This window comes from Balaenoptera ricei, chromosome 9, assembly GCF_028023285.1.
Source record: "Balaenoptera ricei isolate mBalRic1 chromosome 9, mBalRic1.hap2, whole genome shotgun sequence".
Classification (NCBI taxonomy): domain Eukaryota; kingdom Metazoa; phylum Chordata; class Mammalia; order Artiodactyla; family Balaenopteridae; genus Balaenoptera; species Balaenoptera ricei.
The window spans coordinates 99,889,123-99,916,205 of record NC_082647.1 but is presented as its reverse complement, the minus strand read 5'-3'; the positions used below and the strand labels follow the sequence as shown (position 1 = coordinate 99,916,205).

Genomic DNA, 27,083 nt, shown 5'->3' with positions numbered 1-27,083 from the left:
TTGAGAATCTGCCTGCCAATGCAGGGGACACGGGTTCGAGCCCTGGTCTGGGAAGATTCCACATGCCGCGGAGCAACTGGGCCCGTGAGCCACAACTACTGAGCCTGCGCATCTGGAGCCTGTGCTCCGCAACAAGAGAGGCCGCGATAGTGAGAGGCCCGCGCACCGCGATGAAGAGTGTTCCCCACTTGCCGCAACTAGAGAAAGCCCTCGCACAGAAACGAAGACCCAACACAGCCATAAATAAATAAAAAATAAATAAAAATTAAAAAAAAAAAAACTTTTATGGGAAAGACCGTCAGTAAAGAAGAATGCATATCTATAGTAAGTAGTAAAGGGTAAAAACAGGCTGTTAACAAAAGAAAGGTGTGCCTCGAACCTGGAGCAAGCCTCTGGGTGACCCAGCCAAGCCAGCTTCCTTGCGGTGCCAGGGAGAAAACCTCTACAGTTCTGTCAGTGTCACTACCCATGGACTAGGAAAACATTTACTGAATAGCTTCCCAGAAAGCATGTAACCAGAACGTGTAAACCAAGTATAAAAAAAAAAAAATCTGTTTCCTAAGAGAAATTGCTTTCCACCAGAGGTATCTAATAAACCAAATTTAGCATTTCCATTACCTCTTAATGAATAAGCATGTTTCCGGGCCTCTTCTTGGTAAAGAAGTATGCAGACCTCAAAAAGTTTACCATTAGTTTACCATTATAACCCCACCGATAACTGCAACAATCACAGTCCTATGTGGAGACGCAGGAACCCCATCCCCGCAAGGCCAGCATGTGCTTCTATAATAAAAGACTGGCGATCTGAATGATCTGATCTCCTCATGGATGAGGCAAAGTCATCAGACAGAGGGTATGATGGATGGTATTTTTCTTTGCCAAATATTGTAGTCTCCCTTCCTACACCACCTCTCCCTATGGGAGGATTATATACCCCTGGCTCTACTGAATTCATATGCCTTTCTTTGGCCAGTGTAATGTGGCCACTGTAATGTGTGTTACCTGCGCCCAGATCTTAAGAACCAGCGCATGGCTCACCCTGCTCTCGCTTCTGCCACAATGACTGACAATGTCCAGTAGAAAGAAGAACATTTCCCAGGTGGGTAAAATACAATTTCAAAACATTGCTGGAATTTCCCTAAAGTAATATGGTCCCATTTGGTCCTATTCACAGTCCAGAACTCTACATCTTCACACTGGACCTTCAATTCTCTCCCTCCCCACACTCAGGAACAAAAGTCCTTTCCACATTTTCATACAATGTGGTGATTGAATGACATAGCATTTTTGAAAGCAATTTCGTTATGCAGTTTGAACTATGATACTTTAAAATAATCATACTTCTTGATCTAGTAACCCTACTTCTGGAAATCTATAGGAAATTAACTGTAGACCTTCAAGGCAAAAATTGATCTATGTCATTAGAGGCTGGGTCACTGATTACCTCTGAGCAAGAGGAAAGGAGAAGTGACAAGAGGGTGCAAGCTTGGTCAAGTCCTCTTTCTTGGGCTGAGTAGTGCTAACATGGCTGTACTCACTTTTTGATAATTTACTGTCGTATCAATGATTTAAAGTCACTAGACTGTACAGAAAATTCAACAAATTCACAATTCAAACTGAGGACTGTTTTTAGGAAGAAAATCATTTGCAAGGTAATTGGATCATCTTCTTAGTCTCACCCATTCCTCCTTTCCTGAGCCCACCCCTCATGAATAAAAAGGACAACAAAGCAAAACAGCCACCCCAGAAATCGGAGGCTATTTCCATCTAAAAAACTGACATCATACAATGCTGTACACCTGACTTGGGAAATGAGAATCATTACATTATTTTTCAGACGTGTGTATATATAACTTCTATTTAACTAGAATGTATAGATACTACTTGCAATAGCTTCAATGATAAAGTTACCCACTGCACAGATTGCTCTCAGCAGCTTGACTCTAATCAGACTGATCTCTGTCTGGGACAGAAGTAAATTTTAAAAGGGAGGGAGGGCTTCCTTTTAATGTGTCAAGAGGAAGATACTTCTAAAGCCTCTTTCTACTCTACAATGATAGGATTTCATTCTAACCATGTCCTTCAGAAAGATTCAGTTCAAGTGTCAATTCCTTCAAGAAGACTTCCCTGAAATGCTGCCCACATTCCAATCGCCACGCAAGGCCAAGTGCATCTCCTCCAAGCTCCCCTAGGACTATGGATATGCCACTTATGGTACTGCTTACCACACTGTGCCTTAATTATCCACTTACTTGCCTGCCCTCCTGCTAGCTGGAGTGCTCCTTGAAGGCCCTGAATTTGATTTGCACATCCCTGTGTCCCCAGGGACTACCTCAGTACACAACACACAGCAAGAACAAAACAGATATTGACTGGATAAATCCTGTCTAGCACCTAGCACAGACACTCACACCAGGGGGATCTCAAAAAACTCTGCTGAACTGAGGAGACCACACTGTTTGTTTCTGAGGAAAAGCTTGGTTATTTTCCCAGATATAATATTGAAAGGTATTAAATATCCAGTTCTTGTACTGAGTCCTCTCTGGGGTTGGCTTGAGGAAAGCTATGCCTCTCTAAAGAGGGTATTAAGTTCTGATTAGCTGTACATGCAGGAGGCTGAATCTACCATGCAGGGTTTATTCCAACTATGGAAGAAGCATGGGGAGGGGGGAAGGTGATAAGGAGTGGGGTGGAGAATTATAAAATAAAGAAAACCATCCCCTTATCTTTTACTGGAATCTGTGTAAGGAGATGAGAATCCTCTTTTGTTATTTTGGTTTTTGGAAAAAGAGATTCATATCGTAATTGTTTTATCTGGATGGGTAACTATCCTCCTCTGTATTGGCTAGCTATTTCTACAATCATGCTGTGTTCACAAACTACCCCCAAACCCAATGGCTTAAAACAATCTACATTTGTTCTCAAGCTCGTGGGTCTGCAGGGTGCCTGCAGTTCAGCTGGTCTAGTCTGGGCCCAGCTGGCAGCTCTGCTTCAGGTAGTGGAAAGCAGAGCTTGGCTTCAAACTGTGTTGTGTCTAAGTCTGCTGCCTCTTTGTCTTTCCCCTTGGACCAGGGCTACATGGGGAAGTAGTCATGGAGAAACTACATGTTCTCTTCACGGCAAATGGCAGGAGCACAGGAGACAAGCTCGACCATGTAAACACACTGCAATCTCTGTATCCAACATGTCTGTTCACATTCTAGAGGTCAAAGTATATCTCAAGGCCAAGCCCAAAGGGCGTGGAGCTGAGATGTACATTCCATCCAAAGAGGAGGAGAAGGTAAGTGGATATTTACTGAGAAATATTCCAATCTACCACAGCTGTCAATGTTCTAAACTAGGAGTCAACAACCTATAGCCTGTAAGTCAAACATTGCAGGCTGCTTGTTTCTTAATATGGAGTTTTATTAGAATACTACCACATGCAGTCCTATGGTTGGTATCGATTGCTATGGACACTTTCACATGAAGAGAGCAGAGGTGAACAGTCACAACAGAGACTATATGGTTCACAAAGCCTAAAATATTTCCTTTACTACCTGTAGTTTTCTAGAAAGGGAGACTGCTGCTTCCATCAGCTTCTCAAAGGGGAGCCATGTGAGATTTAGAGGTTCTGTGTTATAATTAGCAAAAAATAGGCTGATTGATGAATATTAATTTTTCCAATGCATGCTCTGATTCTGCAATTAGCAAAAACTTGTAATCCATTCTTATTTTTCCACAGGTGGCTCTCGTGACACAGCACAGCTCAGGCACAGGTGGTCTTGTTGCCTTACCTGAGGGCCACTTCAGCAGTACTTACAGCCCAAACGCACAGCTCTCTGCCGTATTCTCTTCCCTTAATCCCACACTGCTAGAACTGGAGAAAAATTCTACCGTATCTATACTGGTGGCTTCCTAAACGATGATACCCTTTGCACGTGGAAAAAAACAGAAACCTGAAATCCTTTTGCTTCCAGAAAGAATAGCTTACATCTTTGAGATGTTACTACTGTACTGGTCCCCAGGCTGGTTGCAAAGCTAAGCCAAAACTTCAGCTCCATCTGCTTCAGCACAGAATTGATACCACCCAGATGGTTAAACAGCAGCTGCTATAGCGCAGTAGCTACCACTGCTAGCATTTTACAGGAGTCCCACAGTCTCTCCTGGGAGAAGTGGAGAGGGCCTCTGGGCACCTACTGGGGTGGCCAAACCAAGTCTCTCAACCCAGGCACCCAGCCTTCTCCTCTGTATTACTTCCGGCCACAGCAGGACACTGTGTGTTCTCCTCCGAGAGACAGAGAATTGAGAATAACAGACACTAAAAATATTTACCATCTTATCCAAAGGCCTGTGGAGCAGACTTGGCTTACAGACATGTTTTGCTTGGTCTTGTACAGTGTTTCTAAAGATCTTGAACTAACTGCTAACATTTTAAATAATGATCTTTCATCTAAAATTCCAGATGTCTAGCTTCTCTGGAAAAGTTAAAAGACACAGAATAGCCAGGCCTGCGTTCCCTTACCATAAGAATAAAGCCAAGAAGCTGCTGAACTCTTTAGGTGGAAGCCGCACCCTCCACTTGGCCTCAGCCTTGACCTAGCCTGGAGTCATCTGAGTCTGCCACTCTGATCTATTCCCCCTGTCGTCTGACAGGCAAAGAGAGTTCTACACCTGCAGATTGTGTCTCTTCGCGTTCTTTCAAAGCTTTCTTCAGGGACTTCCCTGGTGGCGCAGTGGTTAAGAATCCGCCTGCCAATGCAGGGGACACAGGTTCAAGCCCTGGTCCGGGAAGATCCCACATACCGCGGAGCAACTAAGCCCGTGCACGACAACTACTGAGCCTGCGCGCTACAGCCCACAAGCTACAACTACTGAGCTGGCGTGCCGCAACTACTGAAGCCCGTGCTCCGCAACAAGAGAAGCCACTGCAATGAGAAGCCCACGCACTGCAATGAAGAGTAGCTCCGACTCGCTGCAACCAGAGAAAGCCCACACGCGGCAATGAAGACCCAGCACCCCCAAAAATAAATAAATTTTAAAAAAAGCTTTCTTCATCTGTTACCGAAATTATTCTCGCCTCTAAAGTAAATGTTTGCTTACAGATGAAAAAAACAAAAGGTAGCAGCTGAGGCCTACGTGGATTATATAAGGACACACCCATCTGAGGGATATTTCAAGATATATCTTAGAATTAAGACTCGGGTCTTCCACTTCTGTCCTCTCCATCAGATTCCTAGAAGGAAACAGGAGGGACCCTCTCCATCAGATTCCTAGAAGGAAACAGGAGGGACATCAGAAGGTGTTCAAATGGCCCCTGGGATGCAGTCATTGGATTTGTCCCTAAAGACACGAGCTGCCCCAGCTGTGCCCACTCTACCCCGGGTCTGGGTTCCTCTGGGGGCAAGAAGCACCTCAATCTGACTCTCTTCTTGCAAGGCCCACCACGTGTTATGAGATCTGGTTTATGACGGTTTTTAAAAGCTCTGTGTACAGCCCACAGTTTCCAAAATGAAACAGCTAGAAGTGGAGAACGGGAATCATAAGGGAGTAACCTGACATTTACAAACATACCTTGCCAGTATGAGAAAGAGGCATGATAACTAACAAACACAGATGCTTTAGAAGTAAACATGCAGAGAGAAGAGAGAGCTGTGGGAAGGAAGCTAATCCACAGCACCAGAAACACATAATAAGACAACCTTCCTATTCTAAAGTATGAGAGAAGGAAAGTTCTGCATGCCTAAGAAGACCGGGGAAATCTACACATCAGATTCAACCAACTATTCAAACGTTCATAAATTAAAAACTTTTATTTAGTGTCTTCTTAAACGATCTGCTTATGTTTTTAAAACATCAAAAAGTTGGTTTGTGGTAAAGATGTTCTAAGCAACAAAAGAAGTATGATTCATCATCCGGTACTTCTTCATGGTACTGATGCTATAGGTATGTCCATTTTACCTTGGAAGGTAAAGACCTGGTAGAACGCTGATGAAAGTGTCTTTAGAAAGCCTGGCAGCGGCTGAGGTTAGGGAGTTGATGCATTTGTGTAACATACCAGCTTCCTGGGCTGGAGAACTATCACGATGAAGCACTACAGGAAGTTTAATAAAATCAAGATCAAACAAACCTGTCTTTGGCAAATGTCCGCTACCATTATGTTCACATTTCAAAACAGCCCTGGCTTACTTTATGCGTTATATATTACAAGTTAAATAGAATGTCTAGAAAAGCATTTCTAAAATCTAGACTATTGGATTGAATTTTAAAACACCTACACATCACATCCAGATTAGTAGTTGTAGCAATAGGAAATTACTGGATAAAGAAATCTGGAAAATAAAGTTATTTTAAATTAATAAGTAAAAAAAATTTTTTTTAAAGCATCTAAATAAAATCACCCAACCAATTGTTTGGCATTACTTTAAAGAAAAAACTGTTTCTTGAATCAAGGAATCAAATTTTTCCAGCAGATTCCTATTGATTTTCCAACTGAAAATGAGTGAAATGTTTTAAAAAAGAAGAAGAAAAAGATCTATGTGTATGTATGAAACTCTGTTAGGCTTTTTATAGATTTGCCCATATTATCAGGACTATAATGGGGAGAGAATTTTGAAACAATTAAAATAATACTGCCCTCTGAAAGTTAAACCGTAAAATCTGCACATAATGAATCAGAGTAGATGTGCTCTGCCCTTAAAGAAGTAAAACGGCTCGTAGGCCAAGACATAAGAACAAGGTGACAGGACATATGCTCAGATCTAAAGAGGTGAAGAGGGAATGTGCCCATCAGAAAGAGGGTGGGTCAGTCCCGAAGATACAGGAAAAATGGCGCCTGTGCCCAGTCTGGCACTCTTCAAGTGGGGACACCTTGTCTGTTCGATTTTAAGTATCTTCAATCCACTGGCCTTGTTATTCCTATCATTAGTGTGATGGCATCAGGGTATCATCAGTGCCTTTTGTCACTGAACAGTTTAATAATTCCCTACATGCCTCCCACAACCTTTCACAATTCTGTGCTTATTAAAATGTGATAGGGAGACAATAGACTGGTCAGCTTGACATAAATATTCAGTCTACACGGCAGTTACGGTGTTCCACTGGAGATTCTGAGATGTAAGTTTACCCATGTGAGAAAGAGCCACTCTCCATTGGGCTCTGAATACACAAGCTGACAAATCAGGTTTCTCAGTCAACAAGAAAGACGGCTGGACTCAAACCTAATAAAGTCACCAACGTGATGCCACTGAGAAGCTTTTTGGGAGATAAATGTCTGGACGTCTCCTGACGACCCTCAATGGCCTTATCGTACAAAATTGCTCTTTAGGAGCTTCTAGAGGTATCATCCAGAGACCATTTTAGTGATGGTTAGCCACCAAAAAATATAAGCATATTCTGTATATAGTATGCAAGTGGTAACGTTTCAAAAGAGAATTATATAAAGGTTGTATCATCACTCCAGTATTCTTCCAATATCTCTTTATAAACTTACATATAATTATCAATAATTTTCCTTAAGTAGAATTATTAAGTACATGACAGTTACCAAGCTCAACCCAAAGCTATAGTAACTGAACTTGATCATGCAACAGTGATCCAATATTTGCTTATTTTAAATCTGACTTGTAAGCATTTGGGTATGATTACGAGTTCATACTCAATAAAAAGCAGGGGAGGGTACATAGTTCAGCTAAAGATTTTTAATAAGTACACAAAAACTTCAAAGACTCAAGATGTATAATTAAGCTCTGAAGATTTTTATATATATACTCTTAACTAAGCAAGTATAGCTAATATTTGATATTTTTAAATTTAAGAAGTGTAATACATTTGAAATCAGGTTTAAGATTTACCAATCAGTATCCATGTATTCCTTACCAGAAAGAACAGAAATACAAAATGCATTTTTAAAAATGAAGAATCTAAAAAAGAGTGGATATATGTATGTGTATAACTGATTCACTTTTCTGTACACCTGAAACTAACACAACACTGTAAATCAACTATACTCCAAAAAAAAAAAAAACTAAAAGACTGCAAAAGCTTACTTAGTGATAGATTATAATCAAAATGGGAAGTTTTTGAAGATTACTTTTTAAAATCTACTGAGTATTTTAAAGAAACAAACATGGATATAGATTATTTGAATACTGTAAGTTTTTTAAAGATAATTCTTTTTTCAACCCTACAACCATAGACTACGTGCTATTTTGAAGATACACCATGTTTACAAAATTGATCATAAAACTCGACTATCAAAAAAAATCTAATTCAGTAAGCCTTGCAATTAGGAGCTAAATACAGAACAAATAATGCATAAAATAGAAATTCATAACATAGTAGTATTTTCTAAAATAACTACTGAGATAAAAATATTTTAAAATTAAAACAAACTATTTAGAAAATAGTGACAGTGGAAAGCTGTCAAAGTTAAGCTTATTATCAAATTCACTTCCTTAAAGTGCTCTAATTACTTTTCAATAAAGAATAAAATTAAAGAATTAGGCATTTAAACAATAAAGTTACAAAAACTCTATCCCCATGGGAAAAAATATAAAAAAGAAAAACAATGGGTACAATTAATAAATAAATCCAAAAGAAGAAGAAGAATTGTTCCAATCTGAGGAATGAATACAATGTTATTCATTATATTAAACCCTCTACTTTTGTACATGGATGAACATTTCCACAAATTTAAAAAATACAAATAAACCCCAAAATTAGTCTTTTAAAAGGGAATATAGGTAAACCTAGATTCGGGAGGGGAGATTAGGAAAGGAATACAAGTCCCATAATAGGAGAGTTTATTTTTCAAAGTGTAAGTGATACTTTATAATAATCACATTTGAAAATCATAAAGAAAGTCCATACTCTGAAAAAATATATATATTACATCAAGAAGACATAGATGGACTGAATAGAATGAACCATCCCCAAAAGAAAAGTGAAAAAGTTGACAAAGAATTACCTAGCAAAGGAATGAGAGAGAGTATGACAGGTATTTCAAAATTTTAAATAAAAGATAAACAAAATCCTATAAACTGTTGCAGAACATTAAAAAGAAAGAAAAGCTATCTATCCTATCATTAAATAAAGCTAGCATAATCCTAACATTATCTGACCAAGAACACACAAGAACAAAAGAACATAAGTACAAACCTATCCCACCTATTAACATATTATTATATTATGTAATACTGTATGCCTTATATTAACATATTAACAAAATCAATAGCTTCCTTACACTGAGACTGAGTCAGGCTTGGTGCTGAGTACTTAACATACATTATGTCATTTAAGCCTCACAATAGCTCCCACAAGTAGGACCCACGTATTAGAATGTATTCCTGAAACATCACAAAAATTAAGTCAAAACTCATATTTTAAAAAAAACCCAAAAAACTAAACCTAATTGGAAGGCAAATATATGTTTACCCACTGAAATGTTTCACTGCATTTCGAAAGCACCCATGAACACAACTTACAACTTATTTGAGCCAAAAAGCTTTGAAATTATGTATATTTTGACTAATTTCGAATTTGGGAGGACTGGCATAATTTCAAACTTCATGGGACTCTTCATTTCCGCATAGATATCCACTACCTTCCACTTATCTTAAAATGTGTCTCTCTCAAGTCTCTTATTCTCCAGGCTTTGAAAGAGACCTAGGGAAAAATATGTGATATTGCAAAAAACACCACAGTAAGCTGAACAAAAATGGGCAACTGACAATCAGTGTCAGGAGACAAGGAACAACCGGCAAACAGGAGAGGGGCGTATGCCCAATATTCTAGGGCCAAACATGTGGACATAGAGGATACTGTTATTTATCAGTAGAAGCCAGAAACGTTAACTGTCATAGGAAATTTCCAAAATATTAAGCATTAGTTCAATTAAAAAAATAATAAAAACACTGATGGCCAAGGAAAACTCATTACCAATAAGCCACTGTGTGGCCTGTACTTCCCTAAGCTTTTCTGCAAGGAAAAACTTGTGTAAATCAAAAAATATCTACAGATGATAAAGATGCCATCAAAATTCAGTTGCAAAAGAATAAAACTATTAACCAGTCATTCAAGTACATGGAGAAAGAAATCTACATATCAAAATATACTGAATATTTTATTAAAAAGCTAACAAAGCAAAATCGTTTGTATGGTTTACATAGTAGAAGAAATTGTGGTAAATAACACATGATTTTAGGATGTGGAATTCTTTCTAAGACAATCTACAATGGAAAACAGAACTGAATACGTAAAAATCAAGTTTCTCTATTCAAAAACATTAGAAGCAAAACAAGAGTATTGAAAGACAGATAATAAAAACCTTAAATCCAATTAGAAAAATGGGCAAAGCAAGTCAAGGTACACTAGAAAAATAAATTTATTGATAAACTAAGGTAATTCTCACCCAACACCTGTAAATTTTTTAGGGGAGCAAATTAAATTTATGAGATCATTTATTAGTTTCCTGGGACCTTCAGGTAGAGTTCAAATTCCTTAATCTTGCCTAACCTAGCACATGGCCTACTTCTGCCTACCTCTCCAGAATCACTTCACCATACTACAAATCACAAGCAATTCCCTAAAGGAATCACATTCTCACCAACCCCGGCTTGTATTTTTCTCCCTACCTTGAGTGCTACTTTCCTTATCTCTATGACTCTTAGCCATCCTAATAAGCCTTAACTCAAAGGTCACTTTCTCAGGGAGGCTTTTGCTTCCTCCCATTCTTCTACACCTCTCTGCCCCATCAGAAAATAGTGTACACAGACATCGATCATGCTGCCTCAAGATTATTTTCAATCTACTTTAGATAAAAACAAAATAAGACAAAACAAAAAACACCAAAAAACAAAAAAATAGCTTATTCAGGATGTTGTGATTCACCTGTTTACCAATCCCTCCATTCTGGGCAGTTGGGAGTAGGAAGAAATGAGGAGGGGGTGGAGTGCTTTTAAAATAGCACCAAAAACATAAAACACTGTAAGCGATAAACTTAAAATACATGCAAGGTCCCAACACTGAAAACTATAAAACACTGCTGAGAGAAATCAAAGAAGATGAAAATAAACATAGAGCTGACCATGTTTACGGATTGGAAGAATTCATATTGTTAAGATTTCAATTCTCCCCAAATTGATCTATAGATTCAACTCAATCCCAATCATAATCTCACCAAGCTTTTTTGGTAGAAACGGATAAGCTAATTCTAAAATGTATACAGAAATGCAAAGAAAAGAGAATATCCAAAGCAATCTTGAAAAAGAACAAAATTGGAAGACACACTACTTAAAGACTTTCTATAACACTTCAGTAATGAAGGCAGTGTGGCACTAGCGTGAGGATCAACAAATAGATCAATGGAACATAAGGAAGAGTCTAGAAACAGACCCACACTTATATGATTTTACTTTTGACAAAGATGTCAAAGCAATCCAACAAGAAAAGAAAGTATAATGCTGAGACAACAAGATATCAAAATTGAAAAAAAAACATGAATCTCAAACCCTAACTCAAACCATGCAAAAAATAATTCAAGATGGATCATAGACAAAAAAACTAAAAATATAAAGCTGTTATAAGAATTTGCAGGAGAATATTTTTAAAACCTTTTAGTAGGCAAAGATTTCTTAAGAGAAGGCACAAAAAGCCATAATCATTAAAAAAAAAAATTGTGTAGGCTATGAGGAGTTCCCGTGGGTCAGATTGGGTGACTTGAACATAAAAATGAATAATGACTGTAATGCTGGAATTTATGTTGGAAAAATTAAGACGTTCCATGAGTCCATAGTAATATTGCAAAAAAGAGAGAGAGGGTAGAAATTCTCCTTTACAGGAAACAAATGTTAGATTAAGAAATGTAGAAAAAATAATAAAATTAGATAAATCAACAGTTTGTAACCCCCAGTTGGAGTAAGTGATTCAGGCAAGGATCTTTACTGGATGCTTAAAATTATTAAAACATTGCTGGGGAATAGGATATTCATAGTCTCAAAGTGTTACCCCTCAGAATATTTAATAATTTCATTGGGAATAATATGACTTTATAGTAGAGAGATCTGGTAGTCTCCACCTGTACCAAGTAATCAAACAGCATTACCAATATTAGAACAAGCTGACATTATATGCCTTTTAATGTGATACAGTCACAAGTATATAACAACAATTATGATGTTCCCTTGCCAAAAATGTTTAGCCTGAATTCAGTCATAAGGAGACAATCAAACAAACACAGTAGGTGGGACACTCTACAAGACAACTATCCTGGAATCTTGAGCGAAGTCAACATGTTGAAAAACAAAACAAGAACAAAAGGTAGGAAAGCGGTGTGGATACTCTTCATACTTAAAAAAGCATAAAGAGCCACAACCATCAAATGCAACGCAGAAGTCTAGACTGAATCCTGAATTAAAACAAAAACAAAAAACCCAAAAGATAATGCTACAAAAGACAGCTGGAAAATTGATTATAGTTTAGTATTCTGATTATGCAGGAGAATTCCCTTATTCTTAGAAATTCTTAACCTCTGAATAGTTCAGAAAAACATAAGGACATAAGGATGTTTTGGGATAGAGTTGCTCTATCGATCAATCGATCCAGTATATATAAACATGTATATATGATATAAATATATTTAAACATAATAAGCATATAGTATACATATGTGTATGTTGTGTGTGTGTTTATATAAACATATGAATAAAGACAAATTTTCACTGCAAAAAATCATTAAACTAACTTTACTGTAAGTATGAGCTACCTTTAAGAGCAGAATAAGTAACTGGAATCATCCTAGAAAACTTCATAAATCATTCTATAAAAGAGAATGCATGTGGCTTTTGTACACATACCTCTGTGTAGTAATTCCTATGTACGTGACAATTTGAGACACACTGATAGACTCAAAGGAAAACCTATATAAGATTTCTGGGCATCCAAATCATTCTGCCCCTAATAAAACTATCAAATTTCCTAGACACAAATGGAGATTGGATGAACACTTCTAAAGTGCTTGCGACTGCAGACAGGAGTCATTCTGTCTGGATTTTGAGCCAATACCAAATACCTAATAATAGTCTTTTGCTGTTGTTGTGTCGTCACAAGGCTTAAATGAAATAACGGAGTGCACACCATGCAACAGTTTGGGGTCTAAAGTTTGTTCCGGTCTTTAGTGAAAATGTGCATAAGACATAACTTTACTGTAAGCTTTTAAAGGCCAAATTTATCCTTCACTTGTTCCATATGTTAGTACTTATACTCTTCCCAGACACCTGGGGAAAGATGGATCTTTTACAAAGCGTCATCCACCGAGGCTTGGGGGCACCATGTGTTGTTTTATTCACGCAGCTGACTTATTCCACTGGGACCTACATTTCAACTGCACTTCCTTCTTTCCCTTACTTTTCTTCAAGAATTTAGAACTCCAACTCCATAGTAATATCTCTATGTATTAATTCCATGGTTTTATTCTGAATACTTATGTTCCAGGTGCCATATTTTCTCTTGTTCATATTCATTTGGGAGGTAATGAAACGTTTTATTCCATCCTGATAAGTCCGCTCACTCTGCTGCTATATGTTCTGCCCTCTTCCCCCTCCACACACATTAAGGCTCTCTAATCAAGCTCTATGTCATTTCTTGCAGTCTCATCTCATTTAACAATTTCTGTTAATATCAACAGATAAAAGTAATTGTGTGTGCATAAAGAGAATTTAACTTTTTGACAGCATGTTTCAAGACTCAAATTTACTTAGAAGTTAGCATCAATGACCTGGAAGAATTAAAGCAGAAAACAAGCATGTGATGGTGTTTTTAAGTCACTCCCCTCACAGACACTAATTTATCTCCCAAGCCCAAACCTGTTCTTATGGCAACTTAATTTCTAAGTGACCTATTTCTATACCAATATTAGAAATATTAGTGAACTTTTATTTGACATATAACATAGAAATATTAAGATTTAAAGATAGCTGGGTAAATACATATTGATGTTTTCATAATTTATGAGGCAAATCTAAAACATTTATTAAGAAACTGAACCTGGATGTATACTATAAGGTTTAAAAACCGCACTTGATAATTTTTGAAAATTCAAAGTTTGCCGAGAATATACCGCATCTACTTCATTTACTCCACAAATATGCTTTGAACTACCAAAAATATATCAGGTCCTCCTCTGAGCACTGGGGATGTGGCAATGAATAAAGCTGAAGGAATTTTCTCCCCTCACAGAGCTTACCTTCTAGAGTGCAGGGACACAGGATAAACAAAAGAGCCCCGTAACCGTAAACTGCTTGGTCAGGATGACCTCACTGAGGTCATTTACAGGTGAACAAAGGTGGAGCAGAGACTGGCAGGAGATAAGGGAGAAATGTCACATAGTATCAGGAGGATGAGCAGGGCAGCTGGAGCAAAGAGGCCAGGCTAGGTCCTGAGGATGGGGTGGAGCTGGCCAGGCAGGAGTTCAGCAGGTCGTCGGCGTCCAGCTTTGCAGGAGCTGACAGCATGGAAGAGCAGCAGGAGGTGATAACGGAGAAGTTAACAACTTGGGGCGGCCTTGTGGGACGTCGTAGGCCACAGTAAAGATGTTGAATGAGATGGGAAGACACTGGAAGCTTTTCAGTAGCAGAGAAGCCTGATGCAGCTTAAGCTTTAGGAGACTCTCTGGCTGACAGAAGCATAGAAGCGGGGAGCCCCTTTAGGGGACTGTGGCAATCATTCAGGAGAGAGAGGACATACTGCCTTTGTAGATGAGGGTGGTGATAGTGGTTGGTTCCAGACACAGAGCCAAAAGCAGCACAGGATGGGTTGGTCATGGGATAGAGGACAAAGGGAGGACTAAACACGAGCTGCCAGATTTATAGCCTGTGGGAAGGGAGGGGATGGACTCACTATTGACTGAAAGGGAGAAGCTAGAGGAGGGGCAACTCTGAGGGAGAACATCAGTTCACTTTGGACACATTGAGTATAAGATGCTTATTAATATCTAAGTGGAAATAAAAGTAAGCGGTTAGATATGAGTCAGGAGTTCAGGGGAGAGGTCTGAGAGAGAAATAGAAAGGGAGTCAACAGCATTCAGATGGAAATTATTAACAGCCATGAGATACAACAGAAATCAGAATGTTCTCCTTTCTCTCCATAAAAGAAGAGGGGGGAAAAAACCAAAGAAAGTGCATCTATTTGTAGAACAGAAAATAATAATGAGGTGGGCCCTATTTAAATCCTCTAAGAGTTCTCATTTTCTTAAATAATAAGCATTGAACACCTACAGAATGTAAAACTCCAAGCAGATATTTTAAAGGATCCAAAAGGTAATGCAAAAGTTTCTCTGCTCTCAGAAAAACTTCCAAACGGTCAAGGAAGCAGATATATAAATACTACAAGGGAGCGACCGGAGAGAAGGGAAAGAAATCAAGTGTATACTCTTGACAATAACCATGCCAGTGGGATGTTGCTTGGTCCAGGGGAGGATGAGCCAGCTGGACAGAGGAAGGTCTTTTGACAATGTATATTTGTTCTTCCAAAGATCATACGTTGGCAAAATGAAAATAGGCCACACAGTGGTCAAAAGTCATGTTGGGTGGTACATGTTGTTAGATCACCCTGCAGGGCTCAACAACTCGGTAGCCAGTTACGTCACCAGCACTGGTTGAGTCAGATGGCTGGAATGTTATAGCTACACCTCACCATTTTTCAAAAGTCTCTCTCAAGATGGCCTCTGACAAACAAGAACACTACTTTATTTGTCTCTCATCTTTTTCAGAAGCTGCTATCAAGTGGCCCGGAATCACTGGAACAACAAAGTTACTATAGCTACCTTCCTCCAGCTTCTACTGTCTCTATCCAACCTCTGATTCTCCTCCTAATAGATCTCTTCTGGTGCTCAAATTGACTTTACAACTTGTTCCCCTTTCTGAGCTTCAGTTTTAACTCCTACACTCAAATATTTTCGCCACAGCTTACCTAGAAACTCCTTTGTCTTAATCTTCCCAATCATAGAAGCTACACATAACCTCATTTTCCTTCATGAGTCAGTCTTTTCCACAAGTCAAAAGATTGCTGATTTTTTTTTGGTTGCTGACTGCCTATCATTTTCCAGGACTTTTTTTTCTTCCCATAGAATTAAATCTATTTTTAGCTTTCCTAAAAATCACAAAAATACCGAATGGTTATTATGGAGTTACCACTATTTTTCCCAATTTTGACCTCATTATTACTGTCAACCAGTCAACCATCAGCTGACAGTAATTCAGGGGAACCATGTTGCTCCTTAGTGCATATATTCTCATGAATATTTAAACCTTCCTCTTAGAGATGTGTTGCCAGCTTTGGCAATAATGGAATCAACAGTCATATTACTATCTAGACAGATGAAGGTCCCTCAATTAAGAAACTTGAAATATATTCCAATGCATACAAGGACACCTTTGCACTATGTAATGCCACTTCTTCAGTACTTACTGCAAGCAATTTTCCAACAAACGCTTTCAATTCTCAGGGTGGAACTGATGATCTTATTGATCTAGATCTAAAAATCAATAATATCTCAAGGCAGTGAGCTCACTGCTCTCCTAGGAACCATAGGAAGGTAGCTAAAGGTGTACACTTGTTTTAGTAACTGGCTTTCTTCTTCTCAAAGACTAGAATTAAGAACGTGTGATGAACACATTCTTCGCAGGCCTCCCCAGACCTATCTTCCCTATGCAGAGAAAACAGAAGCTAAACTATAAGTAGCCAGCTGATGAGCAAACAGCAAAGCCAAGGTGGATATTCAGAGGCAAGATGCATTTCTTTGTATTCAACAACACAATACTCCTTCTCTGGCAGGATAAGGGTTCCTGCAAGTGTCGCTCTAGTTGTCAGAGCCGTCCTCTACTCACTGCTCCTGTAGTGGCTCTACAGCTGGTAGAAGTGGCACACCAACAGCAATGCTAGGGCAGACGTAACATCAGCTGCCCCTGGAGTTATCTAAGGCCAACTTCCTATCTCACAAACTAGAGCAAGTCAATAAAAGGGAAGGTCATTTGCATGTTTGCGCGGGGGTATCTACCAACAGGCAGAAGTTACGTATGTTATCTCCCATACTTTGAGACATGGATAAAACACAGTTCTTTAAAAAAATCACTAATCTCTACCATAAGTCAAGGCTTGAGGTTCAAAGCTTGGTGCATGTGACTTGTAAGGAAAGTCAATCTCAAATCTTGATACTGAGATTTAAACCAGTACCCTTTCCTCTTTCTTCATCAGACTTTTTAGGCAGTCACAAAGGAACACAGAGCCTTGAGAGATCAGCCTCAGAGGACTTTATCAACCTAGCTTGTGCTTCAGGAAACAGGATCACAGAAACAAAGACCACTAATTATAAGCTTCAATACAACTACAAGCTAATATATCCAGAAAATAGAGTATGAACTACAGCCTAATAATGAGAATGGGCTGGGAACACATGTTACAGAGTCAGAGGATATCACTAAAGTAAGACCTGTTTAAGCTCACAAGGTTCTCAGTAGAGGTTTGAAACTAGCATGTCTCCAAAAAACTGCTCTCAAATTATCTGCTCTCAAATAATTAATAAGAAATAAACAATTACAAAATTAAAAAAGAAAATTTTAAGAATGACTTAAAAATACTGATATTGATGTATAATATATATACACTACCTAGAAATACTTCACAAATGTTTCAGGTAAGAAAAATTAACCAATAATAATCAGTAAGATCTCGTTTACACCTTGTATTAAGACAATGAGTTAAATGTGATTCTGCTACTGGCTCTGTCTTCCAAACATTATATTCTTAACTGGTGACTGTGTCATTCCTCCTAATAGCTCTCATCAGTCTTTTCCGTGGTTTTCCCAATCAGCGTTTATCCACATTACTCTGTAATTCAGTCTGCTATCTGCAAAACATTCTCATGCTAGTTTTTCTAAAATGAAAGCCTGAATGAACCATTTCCTCCCTCTACTCAAAACTCCATTTCCCTCACACCCAGGGCTCTAGATGTACTAACTCATTGTTGGTTCCCTTGTACACGAGGTGGTGGCACTATCCGTGCCTTTGTCCTAATACTCCTGCCTGGAGTGCCTTTCCCTCCAACTGCCAAACAATTAACAGCCACAGAAGCCTATTCATTGTTCAAGGAAGCTGAAGTATCACTTCCTCAATGAAATCTTCTCTGATCCCACTGATATACTATCTTTCTTTACCAGCACTTCTAATCTTTCATATGTATTTCACATATTGTTTACATGTCTTATTCTCAGTACTATACCAAAAGCTCCTAGAAGACACTTCTGTGCCCTTAGCACCTAGGGAAATGCCTGGCTATGTTTTAGGCATTCAATTTGTTTGTTTAATTCATGAATTACAAATATCACTGTATAAAAGTATGGCGTCTAGGTGCTTGCTACCTAAAGTTAAACAAGTTTACACAGTTGTCTGGAGCTCTAATATATTATATTAAATTAACCAAGAATATTTCATCTCTGATTACTAACATTGACAACGTAATTAATAAGAATGCTCCAACCTCCCCAAATTAATTTGGTCATCACTTTTTTTCTACATATTTTGAATTCTATTTAGTGAAGTCACTCTAACAACACACTATATAAACGGATACAAATATATGGAAAAAAAGGGAAGAGATCACTGTATGAGTGGGAACCTACCAGACTCCAGTGAATAAACTGAAACATATTAAGTATCTACCCTATGTAAAACACTATGCTAGATGCCATGGGGAAAAAGTGAGATGGGCAAGACTGTTCTCTATCCTCAAGTAAAATACAGTTTTATAAAGGAGGTGAAATGGTTATACAAATAATTAGAAATTAAAGCCTAAGATAGCTATAAGTCTAAAGGACCAAACTTTAGGTTCTTGTGGCTAGAAAAGGCTTGATTAAAAAGCTGGCCTAAGAGAAAATGGATGGCTTCAGAAGAAATGAAAAGGTGACATATAGCAAGGAAGAGGCAGACTAGAGGAAATGAGAAACGGAGGAGGACCAGGAACAAGTTCTGGAGACTGGGCCATCCACAGTTGGGGAGGGGCCCACGTGAGGGAGTCTTAGGAGGTAAAAGGGACTGAAGGACGGGACAGATCTGGAGGCCATGGAAAGTCAGCGTAAGAAAAGGAGTTTGCTTTTCACACCAGAGCAGGGGCATGATGGCACACGGGCTCAAGGAAAATGCTGCAAAGGCCCGCAGAATTCCATCTGCTACTAAAGCAGGCAGACAGCCTGGTCTTACCTAGAGAGTTAAACCGTACTCAACCGGTTACCGGCCGTTAAAAAAGTGAGGTACGGTTGTGGTTCACTTCTCCAGGATACAGCCATTGAATTCCAGAATTTATGTTTTCTCAGTGTCATGTAAGATATGGATTTTAACACCTAGACAAGCAGAGGTCATAAAAGAAACTGTTATGAGTGATGCTGCTGAAGGACATAAAAGTACAGAACTTGCAAACTGAGTCTGAGCGGCACAGCATTAAAATTTCAAAGTGTGACGGATGGCCAGCCTAATTCTCGCACTCTTTTGGCTTATAAGAAAGCAAGACAACCATTTCTAGCTAGAAGCTCCACCCACTCATCCTTATTTTCAGAGCCTTCCAGGAAGCGAAACTTTCGCTCTCCACAGAGAATCTACCTCCTTGCCCCTCATCAAATGAATATACAGTTCTCTATAATGTTACATTGCTGCAGAGTCTCCACAAAAAAAGACCACAAACTAATGGCCCGGGACCAAATCTTGTCCATATGTAGGTGATACTCTTTGCCTGTCTAGTGGCTTGCACGATGTTTTGTAAACATTGAATTGCCAATATGATAAGAATTTTTTCACACAAATAAAATCCAGATTTCGAGCTTCTCTTGAAAAACAGGCAGTTCTGGCAAGGCTGCCCCGTTCACTCCAGCCACCTCACTTACAGCCCTGCTCGATGCCGCTGGCATCTGTTTTGTCCCCTGGCTTACATGGGTCTTCGGATCCCTAACAGTTTGCGCCCAGTCTGCTGGATGCGCTGGGCCAGGGTTCACAAAGAGCATTGCCTGGTTTCACATCCAGTATGACTGTGGACTAGTTGTGTAACCTCGGACAAGTTACTTAACCTCTCTATGCCTCAGCTTCTCCTTCCATAAAATGAGGACAATAATACGACCCACCTTAGAGGGCTGCTGAGAGGAATAAATTAGTTTATATAAAGCAGTTGTTCTCAAGGTGTCTGGGCTGTGGAGGGAAGGACTCTGCTCACTACCCACTTCAGGACAGCTGGCATTGTCTGGAGACATTTTCGGTTGTCACAGCTGGGGGAGGGGCCCCTGGTACCCAGGGGATAGAGCCCAGGGACGCTGCTAAACCCCTTAGGACACACAGGACAGCTCCCACCACAAAAAATTATCCAACCCAAAATGTCAACAGTGCTGAGGATGAGAAACCCTGACACACAGCATTTAAAACAGCACCTGACACACAGGAAGCCCTCTCTAAGTGTCAGTTTTTATTAATAATAACAGAAGCAAGTCCTGGCTGGTGCTCCAGCCTCAGCTGGCGAAAATTCTAATTTCTCAAGAGCTCCTTGTGTTCCCTTGGAAGAATTTAACATACCATACAAATAGGAAAATGAACTTGAAATTCTCTGGTTCTACATCATTAATTCAGCAAGTGATTGATTAATTAAAGAAAGAATTATGAGAATACATTTTCCTGAAACAAAAAGCAAACAAGAACATGCTCTAGTGAGCAACAATGCACAGTGTCTGAAAAGTAAACTGTCCTGGAAAATATGGGACGCGGAAACCTGTGATTACCGCAACTTAGAAGGCACTAGACTGAATTCCTCCAAACTCCAAGTTTAATACAAAGGATGCCCACCAGTCCCAAGATACTTTTTGGAAAACTGTGATGAGAGGGGAAGTAGAAGAGAGAGGTTTTAAACTAAAGAGCCTGCCCAACCCAATACCAGCCAATGCTTGCCCAGGAAGATCCCACGGGCTTAAATAGTTCAGTCCAGGATCCTTGGTGAGAGGTCCTGCTTTGACCCTGAGTCACAACAAGAGGTGTCTCCCAGATCCAGGGCAACTCACTAGCAAAGCAAGTGTAACAATCGGGAAAAGGCCTAAGCTGTACTGATACACTCTTAATAGGCTACCAGGAATTCTGCTGCAAAACATCGAAACGAGTGCCGGCCCACACTAGCCCCGGCTGCCGTGAACCAGGAGGGCTGCTCAAGCTCCTCAGCCTGGCACTACAGGAGCCCCTGGCTAGTCCTCTGGGCTTCAGTTTTCTCATCTTCACGATTAAAAACTGGAATTACTGTTATTTTTTTCCAAAGCTATAAACACAGAGAACACTGATTTTTATTTGCAACAATGTGTCTTCAATATTTACAGCGCAAAGGGTTGAGTTCCTCTCAAGGGACCCCTTGGTAACTGTAGCAGTCAGACCCTTAACTGAAACAGGAAAGAGGTTCTGCTGAATCAAAGCCAAGAAAAGCATAACAATGCTTCCCGCAAAGAGGAGGTAATAAAAGCTCTACAAATCTAAAAGGGCTAAACGAAACTACAGGGCTCTATAATCTACAAAAAACTTTGCATGTCTAACATGAATTGTTAAGTCCCTTTTAAGCTCAAGTCAGCATATATTTGAATACCTACACACAATATAGTGTATTACCAAAGATACCAAGATTGGTAAACTGTCACGAGAAAGACTACCAAAAATGCTATGAAAGAGAAGGCTTCCATTAAAGAGATACAGGAAGTATCTCATTGAGAAAGGAGCATAGATGGAAACAGAGGCACAGGTAGAACTTTGGCTGGGTTTGTCCATCTAGAAGGCATACCAGGCTGTAGGCAGAGCACAAGCAATGGCACTAAAGCTGGAAAGGCCAGGAGTCCAGTTTGGGGCACAGAGTTCATGGTGGAAGGACAGCACTATAATTTGAGCTCAAATCATGACAGCCTGGACCTTCAGAAGGTGGAGGTCAGTTGCATGAACAATCTTAAAGGATAGAGATACTCAGTCAAAACAGCCCGTAGATGACTTAAAGAGCAAAAAGGTCTCTTTTGGCTAAATTTAAATATCTTCCAACGTTTAAGAAAGAAGGTGCTACTAATTCTAATAACATTATTCTGATTTGACTAATAGAAAAGACAATCTCCACTAAGTTATAGGAGAGTCAAAAAGCCACCAGAAAGTAAATTTAGCTATTTGTTAATTTACTATTTTTCATCAACCATATCCCAATCATAATTAATAAAATAAGCAAACCTTAGAAATAAAGAATGGGTATTTTTAAATTGCAAAAACAAAGTAACCCATTTTCCAACCATATAATTTAGGAACTGATTTTTACTCATTTTCTAAAAATGATAATACATTACACTAAGAAAGAGAAGTTGTATTCCTGAGCTGACCCAACAGCTTCCTCAATTATAGGAAGAAACTCTACTTGCCAGCAGAAACTATGAGCCAGCAAACACTCGGCAATATTCCCATACTTGTAAGCAAATGGTTAAAGCTGGGAAAACAGAAATTTAAAACTCCCTTACAAAGATTTGTGAAGTTAAAACTTAAATTTTAAAGTCATTTTGAAACCACTTTCTACTAAGAAAACCAACATTCATCCAGAAAGTTTACACCTGCTCACTGCTGAAAAAGAGAAGTAAAATAAAACAAGGGGTTATTTTAGCCCGAGAAGCAGCACTGTTTCATCTTTTAAAAAATTGCCTTGTATGAGTTTATGGACAGTAAATTCATGATGTTGAAATATTATATTTTTGTGTATACAGAAACTCCTTGTGAAGGGACTTTCATGAAGTAAGTACAGCAGAAAAACAAACAAACAAACAAGCAAACAAAAACACTAGGCTGAGAATCAGCAGGGCGAGAATCTGGTGCCAATTCTGCCTTGAAAAGCACTGAATATCGATGGGCCTCCACAGTCTCACCTTTAAACTAAGAGGATTGAATCACGATCCCTAAAATGCTCTTTCATAAAATATTAATTTCAAATAATAGAGGTTTGTGGTTGTTATATACTCGGGAAGCGGTGAGGTGGAGAAGCATGGATTAGGCTTTGGGGGCAGGCTAACTGGTTTCAAACCTGGGCTCCCTCAGTACCAGCTGGGTGGCCTGAGGCAGAAGTTTCCTCTTCCACCAAGAAGGGATAACATTTACCTTTGCAATAGAAGGTTAGAAGGATCAGAATGTATATAATGCACCTGGTACATTGTAGGCACTAAATAAAGGCAGACGTTAAGTCTCTGGTCAGTAATAAAAGTTTTAATGGAAAACAGTAATCCACTTGCCAATGCAGTTTCCTAGAACTCCGCGTGGGGAAGTGAAGGGACTTAGCGCCTGAACATCAATACTGGAGAGGATTCGTGGTTGGGAGCAGGAAGGATAAAAGCAGGGAGTGGAAGATAAGCAGAGGCTCAGAGTCCTGCCAGCAATAAGAATGAACAGGAAAGAAACAGCCTGGGACACAGGGCTTGAGGGAAGAAGACATTTTTCCATTAAGAAAGAGGACCATCAGTAAAAAATATATATATATAATGATTTACTACAGTGATTTCATAACCAATATAAAGCAGAGAGCTGGTTAGCTTCTATGAATGTCACTTAAAAAAATGGAGAGCTTTAACTATATCTAAATCCTATTTCCTTTGTCTGGCTGCAATTCTTACATGGGGTTCAGACGATCTCGGTCCTGCCTACCTCTTGAGTGTCATCTCCTCCCCGTGTCTCCCCATCTCCCTCTCCCCTAGGTTCACCTCACTCCAGCCACACAGCTTCTCATCTATCCCTGGAACATGCCAAGCTCCTTCTTCCTTCAGCTCCTTTGCACTGTTATTTCTGCTTGGAAACTTCCAGCCATCTTCCCATGGCTGACTCATTCTAAACACTCAGGTCTCCTCCAAACTTCCTCAAGGAAATCTCCTCTGACCACCCATATCTCAATTTCCCTCCACATCCCAGTCAAGCTCCAGCCCCTTCCCCTGTAATATTTTTTTCTAGCATTTATCATTATCTAAAATTGCCATTTTTGTTTATATATTTATAGTATCTCCACCAAAATGGAAGGTCTTGAGGGCAGGACCCTTATCTAAATGTTTCAGCATTCAATCCCCAACATCTAAAACAAAGCATGGCATAGATGAGGCACTCATCAGATAAATTTGTCCAAAGACTAAATTCAAATGATAATAACCATTCTTCCGTGAACCTAAGTAAGGAATAGTCCCCTGAAGCGGCTTTAATTTCATTTCTTTAGTGCAGTTTTATGCAATAATACAGTCTTAAAAGGTCAATGTCTGAGACAGCAAGATTTAAAGAGAATAAATTCTTCACTATACAAAATACTACATATGGATACATATATCCTATAGTACACATTTTCACTTTATGAGCATGAATTATGCCCCACCTTATTAGAACCCATAAATAAAGCAAAGGTACCCTAAGTTGTTTTGTTTTGTAAGGGTGTATGAGTAGACAGTGTGTGTATATACATATATATATATGTGGGAATTATCTTTCAGAACCCTTCTCAACAAAGAATTCTGAGAAACAAACAACTAATTCCAGTATTAGTATTGAGAGGTTCGACCTGTTACTTTGTTACCTTGCTAAATTTATCCAAACTATTACTGAGTCAAGTGATGAATTCAGTGATTCCATCTGTGAAATAGAAGACAAATGACATGGTGAACAATTGGCACATGAAGAGAGTGATAAGTTCCACAGTGTTAACTCATGTTTGAACTAAGAGAGAGAGAGAGAGAGAGAGAGAGAGAATCCCTTTCTGATCCTAAAACAAAAATAAGCATGCTACTGAGATTTCAAAATATGGCCAGATACCCATGAGTGGGCAAAGCACTGAACTGAAACCAGAGCCAGAACATTCGTGACTTGAGCTTTAATTTTTCAATTTTGTTTCGAACACAGCTTTTCTTGATGAATAAAAGAGGTCAGTAACCGACCTTGTCTGTATAATCCACGCATCACCCCAGTCACCATTCTTGATCATTCTGGAGGGCCCAAGGGGCCAGCACCAGTCTGGACCCCACCGAGGGCTCCTCGGGGTCCGCAGGGTTAAGGAATGGAGACCTCGCTACCTGCATCCATCCCCTGAATCCCAGCCCAAACCCTGGATGAAAAGGGGCTCCGCAATCTGCAACTTCACTTTTGTACCCTTTATAAATACAGCCTGCCTAGCCCCTCCTCCTCCCCGGAGGACGGCGAGGGCTCAACAAACACAACCGGACGCTCGGCTCTGGCCTCCGTTCGCGGGTCTCCAGTGAGTCCGGGGCAAATCATCTGATCCCGGATGACTCAGTTTTCCAATCTGTCAAATAGGGTGACGAGAAACACAGCCTACCTCATCGGGTGGTTCCGGGCCGGCCGCCCTTGGCTGGCCCGGCGACAGCGGCTCTGTGGCTGCGCCCGCTGCACTCTTCGCGGGCGGAGGGGCGGGGCTCGGCGGGGCGGGACCGGGAATCGAGCCCTGCAGACGTCGCGCAGCCCACCGCCCGCGGACAGCGGCCCCCGGCTCCTCCAGTACCCGGCCCGTGACGTCATCACGCTGACGTAGACGCACAGAGGCCGCACCTCGCCCGAGGGACCAAAGACCAGGCTGAGGGCCTGAGTGCCCCCCCGTAGCAGAGCAGCGATTGGTGGGTGACTCTGTCAATCATCTACTGCCCAGTAAGCGTCGCGGGAAGGCGGGAGAGGGCGGGCCGGCCTGCCCTGAGGAGAGAGTGGGAATCTGGAACTCCGGCTGATTGGATTTGCCACAAACCCGTACCGCACCGTTTTGTGACACGTCGCTTCTCCCTCCTCAACCATTCTTCTTCCGCCTTCCTCCAGTCTCTCGGTGAGGATTTAGGCTCCAGCTCTGGAAAATAATCATGGGACTGGATTTCAGGGCCTCTGGGCTCTCCAGGAATGAAAAAGTAGGACATTCAGTTTCTCTGTTCAAGAGTCACCTCAGCTTTGACTTCTTCTCAGACCCCTCCATACTTAGGACACACACTTTCTCTGCGCTCCTATCGCATAACTAACACCTCAGCCTTAATATAGTAGTCACATTCAATTATATTTGTATCGGCTTTCGCACGAAATTGCCATTCTTTAATCACTGTTTGACTTCACATTATCTTTATATTTTAATGAACCTTTTTTACAATAGATGCTACAGTTACATCGTTCAAATACAGGAAGGAATAGAAGGTTACAGAGTGAACGTTCTCCTTCCGCTTCCAGGTCCTCAGGCACTCAGTTCGCCTGTTGAAGTCAGTGCCTGAGTCAGGGCTGCTGATATTATTCATGTTAAGTTACACATAACCATAAATTTAAACATCACACATTAGGCTAATCCTTTTCAGGCAGGAATTACAAACCAGTCCCTATATGTTGACTCCTAGTTCCTCTGCATCTAAATATGTGTAGATGTAATTTTCTTTCCCCAATCAACATTATATCCTCGAGATCTTTCCGTATCTCTATATAAATTTATCTCATTCTTTTAAATTACTACGTGGTAGTTCTCAGAACCAATAGATTTAATTTATGATTCCTTTACCCTCGGACATGTATCCATAGTTTGTTTTCTTTTTTGGTTTTTTGTTAGAAGCGTTGCTACCTTCAACATATGTTTGTGCCTTTTTGCACATATATCCAAGTGTTCTCTAGGTAGAGATACTAACGTGGGTGCGCTGGATAGAGTATGCACATTTTCAATCTCAGTAGTAGATTTCCCTCTATTTACTCCTCAAAGTAGCTGTTAAACTAAAATTACTACCGTAAATAAATGAACACCCCTTCCCTGCACCCTCGCCAAAATTGATGAAATATAATTTTTAAAAATTTCTGAATGGATGTGTGAAAAATTGTTAAGAGATAACATATGTACAAAAGTGCGATAATCCTGAGCATGTATCTTGGTAACAAACTGAACGCACGTGTGTTACCACCTCCTAGACCAAGATGTTAAATGTTTACCAGCAGTATAGAAGCTCTCCTCGTGCTCCATCTTAGTCATTGCAACCCATACAAAAATGGTCACTGTTCTGAATTTTATCACCAAAATTAGTTTTGCCTGC

General features: G+C 39.9%; 1 protein-coding gene across 2 annotated transcripts in view; it reads right to left on the bottom strand.

Moving 5' to 3' along the window:
- The window catches only part of STARD3NL (STARD3 N-terminal like), a 49,622-nt gene extending 24,172 nt beyond the window's left edge, over positions 1–25,450 (bottom strand). The window contains exon 1 of one of the 2 annotated variants that reach the window (XM_059934198.1): positions 25,361–25,450. The gene's annotated coding sequence lies outside the window, so the exon portion shown is untranslated. The remainder of the gene's footprint in view (positions 1–25,360) is intronic. The other variant, XM_059934199.1, reaches the window with a different exon arrangement.
- Between the last annotated feature and the right edge of the window lie 1,633 nt (positions 25,451–27,083).